Source organism: Miscanthus floridulus, chromosome 11, assembly GCF_019320115.1.
Source record: "Miscanthus floridulus cultivar M001 chromosome 11, ASM1932011v1, whole genome shotgun sequence".
Lineage (NCBI taxonomy): Eukaryota > Viridiplantae > Streptophyta > Magnoliopsida > Poales > Poaceae > Miscanthus > Miscanthus floridulus.
In genome coordinates this window covers 32,265,534-32,283,663 of record NC_089590.1, presented here as the reverse complement: position 1 = coordinate 32,283,663, position 18,130 = coordinate 32,265,534, and positions in this window count along the sequence as shown.

Genomic DNA, 18,130 nt, shown 5'->3' with positions numbered 1-18,130 from the left:
CCTTGACTACCTTTGGTGGCCACAGCCTTTGTTTGGTGGGCTCCTGGCTACACCTAGAGTGCGTCCCTATGGTGCCTTCGGTCCAGAGTTTAAGTTTGGATGGGCCACTCTATGTTTCTTTGGCCTAGATGCGCATTCTACTTTCCCTAATTGCGTATTTTGTCATGTGTTTCATAGTTGTGCCTGCAAAACATGCTTGTACCAAAACTTGTGGAAAGTGTGAGTTAAAAACCCTATTTCTAAGTTTTGGTATTCATTATTTGTTTGTTTTATTAAAATGTTGGTGGTAGGAATTATGAGTTAAGCACCGCCAATAAGGTGCAAACTGGAGACTATAATGACTTAACTTTAGCTAAAACATTAAAAGCAAGGATCAATCATTAGTAAGCTTTTTTTGCAAAAGTTAATCTTGATTCTTGCTACAGACTTACCTTGATTCCCGTAAAGCCTGCATATCCTTGGAGTCTTTCCTTTTTGTTGATTAAGTCTTGTTGAGTACTTTTGTACTCAGGGTTTGTTAACCCTTGTTGCAGGAGGAGAGCCAGCAGTAGAGAAGTTTGTTGTGCACCCATGGGCGGGGTGAATCTCTCTTGGGTGTTACTAGTGGTACCTATCATGCTACCCTATTGCCTAGCTAGCCAAAACTGATGAATTGTAATAGCTTAGTGAATGATTTGTAAACTTATGGTTTGTAAGACTTCCATTGTTTATTCTGATGTAATATATTTGTTTAAACAGTTGTAATACTACATTGTCTTCTGTAATGTATCCTGCTCGGAAAGAAAAAGTGGATGATTCGAGTTTCTCGAGGACACCAGATAGACTACCAGGATTGTGTGGCTTACGTGTGCAATGGTCATAAGTCTGTGAGACAATGATGGGCACATGTGGGCTATATAATTTGGGCGGTTCTGCCACACTCTAGTAGTGGCGCTTCTAATGGTGGTGCCACCTTCTTCTTTCTTTTGTGAATCTTGGCACTTTGTTTGGACCTTCTGCTCCTCTCATTGTTGTATTCCTACAAAAGATTAGTGGACAACACATACCCGAAGGATATATATGTACAAATAATGCAAAGCAAGTATAGTGTTGTCATAGAGCTAAAAGTCATCTTCTATGCTACAGAAAAAGTTGGTTTTTAACATTTTAGTTAGCATAAAATATTTATCCCATGTTCATGTTTTAAATAATGTGCCTTTATTGTTCACCACTACTTCAAATTTTCAACCAGGTTAAGGCAAAGATGTGTAAAATTGTTTTGAAGAATACCTCAAACCTTGATTTGTTTCTATGAATGATCTCCTAACTTCCAAACAAAATTTGAATATTTTCCTAAAGGAATCTTGTCCGATTTACCTATCATTGAGGGCTTCATGGCTTTAGGTCCATTGAGCAAGACCTCACCTTTCCTATATACCATTTAGACAGTTGCTTGTTCTTCTCCCGTCAACCCTTCTTGATTTTTGTTGATTTCTTGGTTGACAAGTTGGTGTTCTTTGGGGATGCAAACTCAAGTTCCTACTTGATCGTCATTGTCCTGTAACAACATGGTGGAGAGTTGTTCTTCTTTGTTTGTTAGCGATACACCAGCCATCTTGATGATCAAAGAAGGAACCTCATTGGTACTCGCATGGACGCTTCATCTTCAATGACTTAGGGTTGTCTTTGTGCAACCATGGTTGTGACCTTACAAGACACTATGGCAGACCATTGATCAATGATGTCTGTTGGCACAAGAATGTATGCCATGATGTGGTGGCATCCCATCATCTTGGTCCTTGTTGCTGACATGTGAGCCAGTCCTTTCGAAGATGATGAAAGCAGGCATATTCTGGCTAATACGAGGTGGGTTGCATCCTACTTCTCATCAGCATCTTAGCTTGAGTCTTGGGAGGGCTCAATGCTATGTTGTCTTTAATGTTACTCATAGTCTATTAATTTTTTTGTCCACTTCCATAGCTGTAGTGGTGATTTCTAGATTTGCAGGCGTTGGTATTCCTTAACGCAAACAGAAATAATCCACAAGCGCATGGAATTACTGTTGTAGCATTTCACCCGGAGGTATTCAGGGTATCGTGTTTTCCAGAAGGAATAGAGGTACTCTTCTAGCTAGTTTGTCCAAGGACAACACAAGGGTAGAGTTGGTAGAGGTTGAGATGGATTCCTATTTTTTTGGGTCTAGGGATAGGTAAACTCTACTATTACTTAGTTACTTTGGGCACTGGCTTATAACTAGTCTACTAGGCACCTCTAGCCTATAGCTCTACACCATACTCGGACATGGGGGATTACAAGGGATGAATAGGGCTACACCACCTATTGTCTACCCCTCAACCATAGGATATGATGTAAATGAAGGTAGCCTCTAGCCTAGACACCATGTCTACGCTATCGACTACTACTCTAACGTTTTACAGGGTGATCTATCTTTATCGGGAGCCCTCTACTAGAGTATCTGCCATGAGAACGCATGACGATCCCACAAATAAGTAAGAGTAAAGCTTAGCTAAATGAAGGACTTAATAACATAAGAACCATGAACACTCACTTAGTGGATGAATCTATTGAGGTGTAGGAGTTCGTTGAGGTACAAGCGAGGAGATACCGACAAGTCTGGCACTTCCCCGAACTCTCCCTCACTTCTCTCCCAACTACTCCACACTAGCTAGCTGGGGCCTTAGCCCTCTTGAGTGTTGCTCTTGTGGTGTAGCTCTTTGCCTTGAGGTGTTGGTAAAATGAGGAGGAGGGAGCCTCCTCTTAGAGGTGGAGAGGAGGGGGGTCTTTGGAAAAGGCTCATTCCCTTATTGAAGGCACCAAACTGACCTCAAACCGACGTCCGAGATGCATTGAACATGGACATCCCTATGGAACCGTCATAGGTAAGGCGGTGGGAGGAATCACATGAGAGATGGGCCCGAGAGGCCCTAGTGGTGGTACGGGCGCACCAGGGGTGCGGCCACACCCCAACTGGGCCCAAATGGGCCCATTTTTGGTGGGATGCTTCATTTGGGCCTCTAGGTGGGTCCTGCAAAGTTTTGCGCCATTTGGAGCATGTTTGCTTTGGGTTTTGGGTCTTTTTATCCACATGATAAAGCCCTGATTTTCCTGGTAAGTGGGCCTTCTCCCCCTAGGCTAATGTCAGGTGATGATACGCCTTGTCCTATTACGTATTTGGGCACGTTTTCCTTGTTATTCCGACATGTCCTCCTATGAATAGTAAAACACCAGAACTCATGGAAATCGTTAGTTCTAAAGCCCTATGTCTAAGTTTGGTGTCTGTTTGGATGGATTTTATATAAGTGTTGGTGGTTAAAAGTGTTAGTTAAGGACCACCAACAAACTCCACCACACTTAGCCCTTTGCTCGTCCTCGAGTAAAGTTAAGGACTAAGAAGGGTCATCTCCTTGATACGACATCTACTTACAAGTTATTCCAACCTTCACCTACACTTGTGAACTTTGGAGTGTCTACCATATTATTTTGGGTGATTGAATAATGGAACAGTATGGATTCAAATCTCCTTGCATCAAACAGCTCAGAAACTTGGGTTTTCATTTGATTTTGAAAATGTAAACATAGCTAAGCTCCTCAAATGATTCTCTCAAATCACTCAAGTTTATGTTTGGTTCCTCACCAAGGCATATCATAGTGTTGCCTTCTTTCTTTCCTACTTCTAAAAAGCTCATATGGATCTTTGGGTATGGAAAGATATGAAGGCATACTTACTCTGCATATTTTGTTGAGTCAAAGCTCGATTCCAAGGAGAAAGATGCCATACCCTTAGATCAAAAAGTGCAAGTGTGTGGATAAAACATTTCTAAATCTATACTATACTCCTTTTGTATGAGTGATCTTTCTCTAGCTTTTTATTTTGAGACATGGCTATCATTTCATTGTTTTTTTATGAGCCTTCATGTGCTCATATTTTTTTTAATACCTTGGGACCTTCATGTGTCCCTATTTTTTTTCTTCTTGGACCTTAATGTGTCCATTTTTTTTCTTTTTCGTACTTTTGCATAGCCCATGTCTCTTAAACCATATGTTGAGAGAGATCACTATCTTGTAAAGCGTGGAGTATTTTCCTAACAAACATTTTATTAGCAGCATGTGGATGGAGCTTTGAAGTTGCTGCAGTGGTTGCTTGGTTGCACATGGTCCAACTCAGGTGATCCACAAGGCTTAAGCCACACACATAGATGGTGTGTATAGATCATAAGCCTTGATGATAGCAAAGGTCTAGAAGAGGAGAATCCTCCTTCTCTCCCCCCTTTTATCTCATCATTTTTTTATTATAAAGATTTTTTTTACTTTCTCTTTTTTTATAGCAAGGTAGAGCTGACATCATTTTTTTATTTTAACCCAAGATGGCCTTTTGTGTGGATGGAACTTTGTAGTGAAATTTTCACCACACTCCCCCACACTTGGACTTTTGTGTAAAAGTCAAGTGTGCAATGTCAGGGGTCTCCTTTTAAGTGTGTTCCATCAGAAAAGAACATCAACGTGTATGGTTGATGCTGCTCCCATGTTCTTTAGCATCATATGTACCTTGTTCTTCTTGATCTCAACCTAAAAGGGTTAGCAACCAAGAATACCCGAAGGTGCATACTAATGTGACAAAAAAAATTATGATAATCCGTGGTATCTCCCGACAGTGCTTAATTTATGGTCTTAAGCTTGACCTAGGAACTTCATCTTGCAGCTATCATTAGTGGTGTAGTTCCTAGCTTTACCACAAAGCACAAAGCATTATCGCTCAAGCTATAAGGTTAGTACCATAGTGCATCTATGAGATTTACAATATTTGTGGTAAACAAAAGCATCCACAACCATCCTCTAAAAAAGTTTGAAAATGAGGCTAAGGAGATGGTTGGAATCCTCGTAAGAGTACTTTGTACTAAGTGAGATCAACTCTGGAAACTCCAAAAGTGAGCATGAAACTTGAGGGGTTTCAAAAGAGAAGCATTCAAGCTCATCTTCCGAGTCCTTCTTCTTGGTACCCAGAGTTGCTTTAGAAATGTCCATGGCATAGAAGTTTTTCTTTGGATTACTAGAGGGACATGGTTTGGGTTTGAGTAAGGGTCATGGTATATATTTTCTTTCACAAGCAAGCTTAGTTGAAACAAACAGAGGTACAAACTTCACCTCCTCGATCGAGTCATGGGTAAGATGATGCTTTGCCAATGGACTTACTGGGCAAGAGGTATGAGTGGCAAAAGTAGTGTTTCCCACATTTTCATCAAGGCCCCCATGGGAAGGTTTTTCTTGGATAAGATTTTCCAAAGGGTAGCCTATGAGAATATCAAACTCAAGGATGGCATAGATATGGAAGTCTATGACAACCTCAATTTTGTCAATTATGACTGGCATAGCCCTAACGATTCCACAACACTCGAAAAATAGTTCCAAAGGACTTTTGAAGAGTTTATTGGTTGGGACTAGTGGCATGTTACCCAAAAGGTTTTTTGCTAGGAATTCTGACATGATACTAGTTTTGATTGTGGAGTTGTGTAGGGCTTCTATGCTTGTTCCCCTTAATGAGCAATGTATAGTCATGGAAGGTGCAAGAATCTAAATTGCTTCAGAAGAACGTTTCACTTCTATTAACCATTCCTTTGATGGTTCAGCTTTTAGGGAGGCCTCCTCAAAAGGATGTGTAAGCTCTTCATGCAAAGAATATTTTGAGGTATTGCCATAATCCTTGAATTCGATAGCGAACTCCAAAGGGTGAATCACTTTTTCCTTCGGTGTTCATGGTTTGGGTGAGAGCTCAATAGTTGTCGATAGAATATCGTTGGCAGTCCTCCGAGGGGTATCCCACGAAGGTAGATTGATCAGTAGAGGAGCGTGAGATCAAGAACAAGAAGGCAATAGAGACACACGAGTTAGATAGGTTCAGGCCATCAGTATGATGTAATACCCTACTCCTGTGGTCTGTTGGTTTGTATTAGCTATCGTATGATATGCCATGATTTTAGAGGGGTCCCTGCCCACCTTATATAGTCTAGGAGGTAGGGTTACAAGTCGGTTAGATCTGAGAGATAACCGGAAAGTAATAACTGATTACAGGAATCTTGGGATCATACATATCCTAACAGATCTCGTAGTATCTTCAGGATATCTTCCTAATGTCTTGTGGGAGGCGCTGAGCAGAGTCGTGCCCCGTAAGGCTTCTTCTTGTGGGCTGGGCCACCCATAGGGGCGCAGCCCATGTGGCTTGCCATGGGTATCCGGGATTGTACACCCCACAGCTAGTCCCCGAGCGCCTTGTACCCATTGTGCAACACCATCTTGAGCTCGTCCGAGCAGGTGTGAATAACGCCGAGCAGTCAAGCTCATGGTCCAATCACCGTGTTGAACTGCCGAGCAGTGTGAAACATCGCCGAGCAGCGTGAACCGTCGCCGAACAGCGTGACCTATCACCGAGCAGCGTGACCTATCGCCGAGCAGCGTGAACCATCGACGAGCAGCATGAACCGTCGCTGAGCAGCGTGACCCAAGTATGACTTGCCATAAGGGTGTAAGGAGCCCAAGTTCAGAATTGATTCTTCACAGTGGACCAAGTGTACCCACTTAGAGTCCGAACAAAGTAGTAGGAGTCAATCTTCTTCTACAGGCATGTAGTCTTTGAGAAAAAATTCTGCACACTCACCGTGAGGTGAAGTGTGCCCACTTAGTCCCCGAGCCTGATAGTAGATGATGTAGTCATGTGGTGCTAGGGTCAGAAATTAGAAGAATAGTAGAAAAACCAGCCGAGCAGGCAGCCAATCCCCGGGCGTGGCCCAAAAAGAGACAAAACACATTCACCGCAAGGTGAAGTGTGCCCACTTAGTCCTCGAGCCTAACAGTAGGTGACGCAGTCACATGGTGCCAGGGTAAAAAATAGAAAAACAATCAAAGACCAGCGTAGCAGGCATCCAGTCCCTGAGCCGCAGGCATAGATATCGGAGAAATAAAACCGTGGAGAAAAAATAGGAGTAACGGCTGTACAGTGTTAGTTACTGAGCCTCAATAAATGGCGGAGAAGTTGGCGATATTTCAGCGAGGAGCAACGGATGGCAGCGATAAATGAGGCACATGGGCTATGGTTGCGTAGAAGCCCAGGTAACAGCCCATATACCACATCGGAGAAACCGAAGCGTCGTAGATCGTGGGAACGGTTCCCAAAAAACCCTTGAATGTGGAATGGTGGGGAAAGTCCTATATAACAGTGCTGCCGCATACCCCATTCCCACCTTTTCCACTTCATCTTCCTCCTCATCTCTCGCACCGCTGAATCCGCAACCACATTTGCCTCCGCCGCCAAACCCTAATCAGATCTGAGAGATGGCACCGAAGAGAGGAGCTACGAAATCGAAGAAGACAAGTCCCAAGAAGACGGACGCCGTGGCTTAACGTGACGAGGAGTGGGTGCCGTCATGAATAGGAGAAGCAGAGCTAAACCGATTGGTGGAAGTCGGCGTTCTCCCTGACCGTGCTACCGCCAAATGGCGGCCAGCCCTCGGTGAGTCCTTTCCAACACCTCATACTGACGAGGTAGTGGTATTCGAGACTATTTCTGGTGTGGGTTAGGGTTTCCTGTTCACCCATTTCTGAGGGACCTGTTGGAGCTCTAGGGGGTTACTCTGTGCAATCTCCACCCCAATACCATTTTGCACATCTCAATCTTCATCCACTTTTGTGAGGCATACCTTAGAATCCTACCCCACTTCAATCTTTTCCAACACCTATTCTGGCTGAAGAAGAGAGGCGGCGCTGGTTCCAAGGTGGTCGGCGAGGTGTATCTCTAGCTACAGGATGGAATGGCGAGTGAATACCTTATCGTACCACTTAACATGTCACTGAAGGGGTGGAACACCAGATGGTTCTACATGAAACAAAGCCACCTAGCGGTTCGCTGTAACATCGACCACATCCCAAAAAGCTAGAGGAGTTGGTTGGAGCTACCGAGCAACGACGATATGGAGCAAGTGAATGAACTCCTTGACTTAATAAAAGGCGTGAAGACCAATGGTGGATTGGTGGTGGCAAGTTTCATAGTGCACCGTGTTCAGCCCTGTAAGGAGAGGGCGCACCCAGGCTTCGAATTCAAAGGGGAGACCAACAGGACCCGTGAGAGGCTAGAAATACTATCCAGGAACATCATTGAAGAGCGGACTACCGAGCTGTTCGCCCCGCTTGCATCATTCAGATTATCAAGGTACACAAAGCCCTTCAACTGCAACAATCTGCCTCCTCAGGTGAATATTCCGACTATGTGCTGCCGATAAGATTTTTTTTATTTTGTCATTGCCGAGCAATAAACTGATCCTACTCATGTGAAGATCCATTCGCAGGACAGGGCAGTGTATTTCTTGGGTGTGCCAAGAAACGATTGGCCACCATCAGTGGATACACAATGACTAGTTCAACCTAAAGAAAGCTCTGTTGGCGTCTCCTTGGAATCTGGAGGTATGGATACTGGTCGGACGGAGAGTCCTCCCCTGATGTCGGCAAAAATCTAGGGGAAGAGGCTGGCGGCAGATGAGCCGGCCCAGAAGAAGAGGAAAACAACGACTACTGCTCCCCACAAACCAGGCGACATCTCGCTTGATGATGATCAGACCAATCGAACACGAAGGACCATAGTGTTCGATTGGTTTGACGATGATGAGATTCTCACGAACCCTCCCCAGAGCATGAAAGGGCCTCCACGTAGCCCACGCGCAGAGGAACAAACTAGGGTAGGCGAAGAAGTCCATGAAGCATCGACAAGGAGAGTCCCCGAGCAGCGAGCGGAGGGAATTTCTGTGCAGCAGATGACAGAAGTCCCCATGGGGCGAGCAACGGTAGTCCTCGAGCAACAAGCGGAAGCAGACCTAGAGTAGTAGGCAGAACCAAGGCCGACCAAGGAAGAGCCGAGAATTCCCCCGCCGAGCATGGGAGTCGACCCCATGGCTGTGCTCGGAGGCTCAGGCCGGCACCGCTGGTTCAAGAAATTGAACCATCAGACCAAACCATGAGTGTCCTTCTACTGAAGTTACTTTGCTGTATTTTCTTTACTTCTATGGTGACTGAATAGCTTATTTGATACAGTGCAAGGCGAACAATAGATCTAGCCCCACCCGCTCAGACTGAGCTACAACCAAAAACTGGCCCTGGAGCGAGGGAGATGCCAGTAGACCCCATCCTAGAGTCCTCGAGTGCTCTGGAGCACGCGGGGGAGCCAATCGCTGCCCCTGGTGGGCTTGGTGGTAGTGAACGACTGTCTACAACTGCGAATGAGTAAGCGACAGCAACTTCGGCAATGGTGGAATCTAGAGCGGAAAAGTTTGTGGCACTGAAGGAGCAGACGGTAGTCCCTAATGCTTCGGAGGGCATGGTCGGACCCGCTATCCGACCACTGAGCCCCTAGGTTGTGCCCTCGGCTGCAATAGAGGAGGACAAGGTGGAGGAGATCGTGTGTGATGAGCCTCGACCCCAAGTAGTCTGGATCCTCCAAAAGCACGGTGATGAAATAGTGATTGTCGAAGAGGAGGACACCACCAAGGAGTTCAGGAGACTAGAGACTGCCCTTATCGGTGTGATGAAACAGATCAAGGTTAATACTGCATGGAAAGGTCCTGCTTGTTTAATCGGAATTGGATAACGATACTGTCATCGTTCATTTGCAGGAAATATCTCGAGTTGCCGAGTAGCGCCGCTAGCTGATAAAGCGAATGGAGCCCCTTGCTGAGGAGAATGAAAAACTTAAAGAGCCTAGGAACCTCTCGGAGAAGAATATCCAGAGGGCCCAACGCAAACAAGACCTTGCAAAGTCAAACACGTGGGACCTGGAATACCAGAAGGGGGTCCTAACCAAAAAGCTGGCGGCTGTGTTCGAGCAGGTGCGGAGCTAGTTCGAGCAGCTGGCCGCTGTCTCCGACCAACTAAAAAGTGCTTCTGAGCAGCTAGAGAGGAAAACTAAATAGCTCAACAATGTATCCAAATAGAAAGCAAGTATGGTATATCAATGAATGTACTTTTGTATTGCTAAACAACCGCATTTTCGTTGACAACTGTTGTGCTTTGTAGAGCAAGACACTAAGCTTAGCCAGATGCGCTAGGCCATCGATCAACTTTGCTAGGAGAAGGCAAAGGAAGCAGAGCGGGCGGACAAACTTGCTGAGGAGCTAAAAGGTGAATTCCTCCTTGTCGGAATTACTGTTGAATTAGCTTCCTTATATAATGGATCATTGTAACGCTTGCAGGCTATCGTCATAAAGCCAAAGCACAGTTCAATGTGCTGGTGTAGGAGGCCAAGGTCCAAAAGGAGAACTTTGACGCTGTAATCGCCGCAATTAAGCTAGTGCTCGACTGAGTTGACCTGGAATCGGCCGCTCAGCATGACGACAGGCGGCAACGTCCCGACACCATAATCTAGAGGTGCAAGGCAGCATGGGAGAACTTCAAGACCTTCAACCGCGATGCCATTACAACCGTCGCTACCTATGTCCTCATGGTTGTTTGGTCCCATTACCCGAGCATTGACCTTCAGTCAATAGGGGGTGGGTTCACCGAAGGACTGCACGACACGGGGACCCAGCAACTGGAGGATGAAGTGGAGGACACAGCGAAGATGCTGGCCAGCGATATAGACCTATTTGGTGAGATGGATGGTAACGGCGAAGCTCAGTAATGTGCTCATAGATTATCATCTATAAAAGCTTGACAATGTAATTAGAACGCGTGAAAGCACAAGAAACAATTATTTATTGAATAAATGTTATAAGGTGCATGTATATGCAATATATGCAGTTTGCTTGTATTTCAGCAAAAAAAATCTTTGCAGTTTCAATCCTGACGCGATTATGCGTAGTTCAAATAACATCCGAACAGTTGGTCTGCTACTAATCCCTATGGCCTTTGCCAGCCCATAGTCCATAACATCGAGCACGGAGCCCGTGCACGTGTAGGAGTAACAGACGTGACCCAGGAACCACAGCCGACCACCCATGACGCAGAGTGTGAAGCCCATGGCACGTGTAGGGAGAGATCGGTGACTAGGTCTTCTCCATAAAAAACAGCGCGGAACATGTGCTGCTCGACAGTTGTTATACGAACTTGGAGATAAAGGCAGCATAAGCGGCGTTCGAGCAATGTATTCTATGTTGAACTCTTAGCCTTGGCTGATCCATAGTCCATAACATCGAGCGTGGAGCCCGTAGACATGTAGGACAAACAGGTGTGACCAAGGGACCAGAGCCGACCACCCATAACGCAGAGCGCAGAGCCCATAGCACGTGTAGGGAGAGATCAGAGACTAGGTCGTCTCCGAAGAGAACAGAAAAGAAAGGATGTCGCTCTCCGATCAAGAAAAGTGTTTGGCAATTTGGAGAAAACGTGTTCGGCGATTTGGAGAAATCGTGTTTGGTGATTTGAAGAAAACATATTCGGCGATTTGGAGAAATTGTGTTCGGCAATTTTGGAGAAAACATGTTCGATGATTTGGAGAAATTGTGTTCGGCGATTTGGAGAAAACATGTTCGGCGATTTGGAGAAATTGTGTTCGGCGATTTGGAGAAAACATGTTTGGCGATTTGGAGAAAACATGTTCGGTGATTTGGAGAAACATGGTCGGCGCAGTTATGGCGATTACGTCTTGGAGTTCATTATGAAGTAGCATGGAGCTTGGCGACCGCAAGTGGATGTTAAACCACAATAGAGACAAAACAGAGACAAGTTATGGAGACCAAAACTTTACTTAATATAAAACTGGAGAGTACATATACAGAGTGTTTCAAGGATAGAAACGTATAAGGTATTGATGTGCCACGAGTTGGGAACATCGACTCCTTCTAAGTCACTTAGGCGATAAGAACCTGGTCGAGTAACCTCTTTGACGACATAAGGCCCTTCCCAAGGGGAAGAGAGCTTGTGCAACCCTTCAGTTTTTTGTTTTCTGCGGAGAACGAGATCACCGACAGCAAATGAACGACCTTTGACATTTTAGTTGTAGTACCTCTGCAAGCCTTCTAGATATTTAGTTGTACGGACGCAGGTGATTAGGTGTTCTTCCAAAGCCCTATCGACATCCTCAGACCGAACAGCCTTGGCATGCTCTTCATCATAGTTTTCCACTATAGGTGCTCGGAAAGTAACGTCCGCTGGTAGTATGGCTTCTGAGCCATAGACCAAAAAGTATGGAGTCACGCCGGTGCTGTGACTAGCTTGAGTACGCAGTCCCCAGACTATAGCTGGAAGCTCCTTGAGCCATCTGCCTGAGTGCTTTTCTTCTTTCTGATACAGTCACTTTTTGAGGGCATCAAGGATCATACTATTCGCCCGTTCGACCTGGTCATTGGCTCTTGGATGGGCAACGGAGACATATTTGATAGAGATGCAACGGTCTTCGCAGAAGTCCCAGAAGTGATGGCCAGTAAATGTAGTTCCGAGATCAGTGATGATGCTGTTTGGTAGACCAAATCTGTGGATGATATCTTCGAAGAGCTCAACTGCCTTCTTTGCAGTAGCCGAGACGAGCGGTTTATATTCAATCCACTTGGAGAACTTGTCGATGGCAACATATACGTACCAGAAACCACCTAGTGCTAGTTTGAAAGGCCCGATCATGTCCAGTCCCCAGCATGCGAAGGGCTAGGAAGCTAGGATGGTTTGTAGCAATTTGCTTAGCGAAGAATTAGCATATTTTACAACGTCCGACGAGGTCTTCTGCATCAGTGATGGCTGTGGGCCAATAAAAACCAGCTCGAAAAGCCTTGCCGACTAGTGATCTCGAGGCCGCATGGTTGTAGTAGGAACCAGAGTGAATTTCAAGAAGTAGCTTTACTCCCTCCTCTTGGGTGATGCATTTCTGCAGTATCCCTTCCTTGACACTTTTCCTCATCAAGCTGCCATCCACCAGCATGTAAAGCTTGCTTCGATGAACTAGGCATTCAGTTTCAGTCTTGTCGGCGGGTACCTCGGTGCTGGTGAGGTACTTGATGAATTGCTCCCTCCAATCGGTGACCGGCGAAGGTACCGCCAGTACCAACTGCTCGGTAGGAGGGACCTCTTCGACTTCCTTATCTTCTATGATCGATGGCACCGGGAGATCTTGAACAAAGACCCCCCGGTGGGATCACGGTGCGAGAAGAGCCTAGCTTGGATAAGTGATTGGCGAGTTGATTTTGGTCATGTACCACATGGTGATACTCGATGCCATAGAATTTTCCTTCGAGCTTCCTGATTTTGGCGCAGTATGCATCTATCTTCTCACTAGAATAGGACCAGTCCTTGTTGAGCTGGTTGATAACTAGCGCGGAGTCCCCGTACACCATGAGGCACTTGACACCAAGCTCGACGGCTATATAGAGACCATGGAGACATGCTTCGTATTCCGTGGCGTTCTTGGAGGCCAGAAAGTGTATCTAGAGAACATAGCATAGCTTATCCTTGGTCGGCGTAATGAACAGAATGCCCGCACCAGCACCATTGATGTTAAGGGCACCGTCGAAGTACATCACCTAGTGTTTGAGGCAAGTAACGGTGATGGGCTCTTGGATCTTGGTCCATTCAGCGATGAAATCAGCGAGCGCCTGTGACTTAATGGTAGGTCTGCTTCTGAATTTGATGGAATATGTGCCGAGCTCAATAGCCCACTTAATGATGCGGCCATTGGCCTCTTTGTTGTGGAGAATGTCCCCCAGAGGGAACTTAGTGACCACGGCGATCTTGTAGTATTCGAAGTAGTGTCAGAGTTTGCGCGACATAATAAGAATGGCATATAACAGCTTTTGTACCTGAGGATAATGAGTTTTGGGCTCATTAAGTACCTCGCTAATGAAGTAAACCGGACATTGTACTTTATAGGCGTGCCCGGCCTCCTTGCTTTCGATGACAATAGTTGTGCTCATGACGCGAGAAGTGGCGGCGATATATATTAGAAGAGTCTCATCTAGACATGGCGCCGTCATGATCGGAGGCTTTGTTAAGAACACTTTGAGTTGCTCAAAAGCAGAGTCTGCTTCCTATGACTAGGAGAACTGCTCGGAGGCCTTGAGGAGTTTGAAGAATTGTAGCCCTTTTTCGCCGAGGCGTGATATGAAACGACTTAAAGCAGCCATGCAGCCTGTAAGCTTTTGTATATCCTTGACGCGTGTCGGCCATTTCATATTGGTGATGGCCGAGACCTTGTCAAGGTTAGGTTCAATACCTCGAGCACTGATGATGTAGCCCAGCAGTATACCGGATGGAACTCCAAAGACACACTTTGAAGGGTTCAGCTTCCATCGGTACTTGTTCAGGTTGGTGAAGGTTTCTTCGAGGTTGGTGATAAGGTTGTCGGTTGTCTTGGTCTTGACGACCATGTCATCGATGTAGGCTTCGATGTTGCGGCTGATCTGTTGGTCGAGGCACATCTGGATGGCCCTTTGATAGGTAGCCCCAGCGTTCTTGAGTCCAAAGGACATAGTTTTGTAGCAGTATGCACCGAAAGGCATAATGAACGATGTCTTGATCTGGTCTTCTTCCTTGAGGGAGATCTGATGATAGCTAGAGTAACAGTCAAGGAAGGAGAGTAGTTCATAGCCGGCGGTAGAGTCTACAACCTCGTCTATCCAAGGCAAGCCGAAGGGGTGTTTAGGGCAGTGTTTGTTAAGATCAGTATAATCTACACACATTCTCCATTCTTTATTCTTTTTTCGAACGAGAATAGGGTTTGCTAACCAATCTGGATGATACACTTCTTTTATAAACCCGGTAGCTAAGAGTCGTTTTATTTCTACCCTAATAGCCTCCTTGTCTAGCGTGAATCAATGGAGTTTCTGCTTGATTAGTTTGGCGGTCGGCGAGACATTCAAGGAGTGCTCGATCTTCTCCCATGGTACCCCCGACATGTCTGTAGGTTTCCAAGCAAACACATCGGCATTGGCACATAGGAAGGAGACGAGCGCGCTTTCCTATTTGGGGTCAAGGTGAGCCCCAATCTTCACAGTCTTGGAGACATCGTCGAGGCTGAGGCCGACCTCCTTGATTTCCTTAGACTTGGCAGAGGCGTGGGCAAGCTCTGGCTCTAGGATCTCCATGTCATCAGTGGGCACTGTCTTGGCTTCGGCAACCATGCTAGCCATCTGGATGGAGAGGTCAGTGGCTTCGGTGAGAGCGAGACTCTTTGTCTCGTAGGCATAGGCAATGGAGAGGTTGGCCTGTAGAGCCAGGACACCTATAGGCGAAGGCATCTTCATCACCAGATATGCATAGTGCGGTACGGCCATGAACTTGGCCAGAGCTGGCCGGCCAAGTATGGCGTGGTAGGCGGTGTCGAAGTCAGCGACGTAGAAGTTGATATGCTCGACACGGTAGTTGCTTGACGTGCCAAACTATACTGGTAGGGTGATCTCTCCAAGTGGTCTGGATGCCCTTCTAGGTACCACACCCCAGAAGGAAGAGTCTAAGTGTGTGAGATCTGTTATCGCGAGGCCCAACTCCCTTAGGGCCCCGGTGAAGAGTAGGTTCAAAGCACTACCCCCGTCAATGAGGACTTTTCTGAAGAGCACCTTCTGGACAGTTGCATCGAGGACGAGGGGGAAATGCCTAGTGTAGGGTATGTCTACCCACTGGTCGGCCCTGCTGAAGGTGATGGGGACCTCGGACCATGGGTGATAGCTAGGGTCAGTGGTGGGAGCCTCTGAAGTGACAGCGAGCACTCGTTGGGCGGTGAGCTTCCATTCTCTTCTACTCTCAGTGGAGGCGAGGCCCCCAAAGATGGTGGCAACCACCTTATCGTGGTCCTGAAAGGCATTGTTGTTGCCCCTAGGTGGTCGGCGACCTCCGGCCCCATCGTTGGCGTCGTCATCGAGCCTCTTGTCCTAGAACTCCTTTGCCAAGCCAATGCAGTCCTTCATCTTGTGTTTGGCGTTCTTGTGAAGAGGGCATGGGCCATCGAGGATCTTTTGGTACTGTTCATCGTAGTTGCGCTTGGCGCGAGGTTGACTGATGGCGGCGATGATGTGTTCTGGCCGGCAGCGGTGATTTTGGCCAGGCCTGTGTCCTCTTGTCCAAACACGGCCGCTATCGCGATGGTAGCTGCGGTCGTCGGGGCGGCGGTCGCTGTGGTGCCGATCGTCAGGGTGATCATTGTAGTGGTGAGATGGGCGATGAGTGCCTATATCCTCATTGAAGCACACCTCGGCTTCCTCGGCATCGGCGTACTGGTTGGCGGTAGTTATCATTTTGCCAATACTAGTGGGCGGCTTGCGGCTGAATTTGGAGCGAAGCTCACGATGGTGGAGTCCTTGGATAAAGGCGGTGATGACTTCAGCTTCCGTGATGTTGGGAATAGAGTTCCTCATCTTGGAGAAATGTCGGATGTTGCTATGGAGGAGCTCGAATGACTTCTAGTTGATGTGGCTAAGATCATGCTTCATGCTGGGTCGAGTACATGTGGCCATATAGTTGTCAGTGAAGACTTTCTTCAGCTCTTCCCATGAGCCGATGGAGTCCAGTGCAAGGCTGGTAAACCAGCTCATGGCAGGTGGCGTGAGCATGATAGGGAGATAATTTGCCATGACGCTGGTGTCTCCTCCAGCAATGTGAACAGTAGTGGCATAAGCCTACAGCCACTGAGTCGGGTTCATTATTCCTTCGTAGGGCTCGACCCCTATGATCTTAAAACCACGGGGCCACTGAAGCGTTCGGAGTGCCCTTGTGAAAGCTGGAGGCCCTTCAGGGTTGTCGACACCGTCGTCTGTGGCGTTGCGATCAGGGATAGGCTCAAGGGTTGAGTCTGGGTTGTCGTACTCCTTTTTGTACTCCTAGCGGCAATGCACTTTGTCTTCATGGCGATCGAAGCGATGTTGCTCGATATGCCATCGCGCATCCTGGAGGTTGTTGAGATGCACTCGAGCATCCTATTCAACCTCCTGGTCGTGTTGGCGATGGTGTTCGGCACGATGCCCCCAGCTCCCCCCTAGGGAGGTAGCGACTGGTCGGCAAAACGGCTTTGACTTGGGTGGCGATTGGATCTCGACGCAGCTAATTGGTGAATCATGCTCGTAGAGCATGAAGGTCTCTGATCCTCGCGGATCTCATTGACCTGATAGTGAGCCGCTTTAAGCATGGGGCGATATTGGTGAGCTTGGGCGTTTGAGGGAAATGAGCGAGCTCGTTGGCGGCTACTGCCAAATTGGCGCTTGGAGTCTTGAAGACGTCATGGCCATCGATGTGGAGAAATTCTTCATCGAGGTCGCGGTGGAGCGGGAGCTGTCTCCCTTGAGAATCGAGCCGATTATTCCGAGCAGCCTCGGCCCTCGCAATGGCTGCCTTGTTTTCTTGCCACTACGCATGGTTGACGTTCCAGTTCTCCCGAGCAATGCGCTCCTCCTCGATTTCACTGTTCCGAGGAGGGCTGTCGATGCTGACGTTGAAGATCGCACCACCCCAGAAGGGTGGAAGGAGAAATTGCTCGGAGAAGGTTTCGACGAGGGTCTCCATAGAGCCCTGAGACTTGGAGCCCGGAGTTTCTTCCGAGATGGTCTAGAGGGGCACCCCGGGGCTCTGGCCTAAGTGTAGTGTGTTGATGGCTGGCAGAAGCTGGATGGCGACCTGGTCGGTGAGTAGACGGGCATAGTCCACCTGGTCGGTGAGTTTGCCCCTCAGGGCTTGTTGGTAAGCGGCGGCGACATTGGTGAACCCGAAGGGTAGGGCCGTAACCCCTGCAGTTTCCTAAGCAACCTCCGATAGATCTAGATCAGAGGGTGGTCGACGCTGAACCAGAGTGTCAAGAGCCAATTCGGCGACGGAGAGACAATTGGCGAGCTTCAGTCCAAGCCGATCGATGGATTCGATCAGATTGTCGCTGAAGGAGACCTCAGAATCACCTTTGAGATCGGATCTATAGTTGCAGGCACAGGGGTGGTCGGCACAGAACCGATCTGCCCTAGCTCGAGGAGCTCTCTAACTCCATCAGCGTTGATGACCCATGAGATGGATTCGACCGTAAAGATCTGGCTAGGCTATGGAAGGAACGAAGAGCCTACGGAAAAAACCATCTTGTTCGACAAGGAAACAGCACGCACACCCCTACCTGGCACGCCAACTATCGATAGAATATCATCGGCAGTCCTCTGAGGGGTATCCCATGAAGGTAGATTGATCGACAGAGGAGCGTGAGATC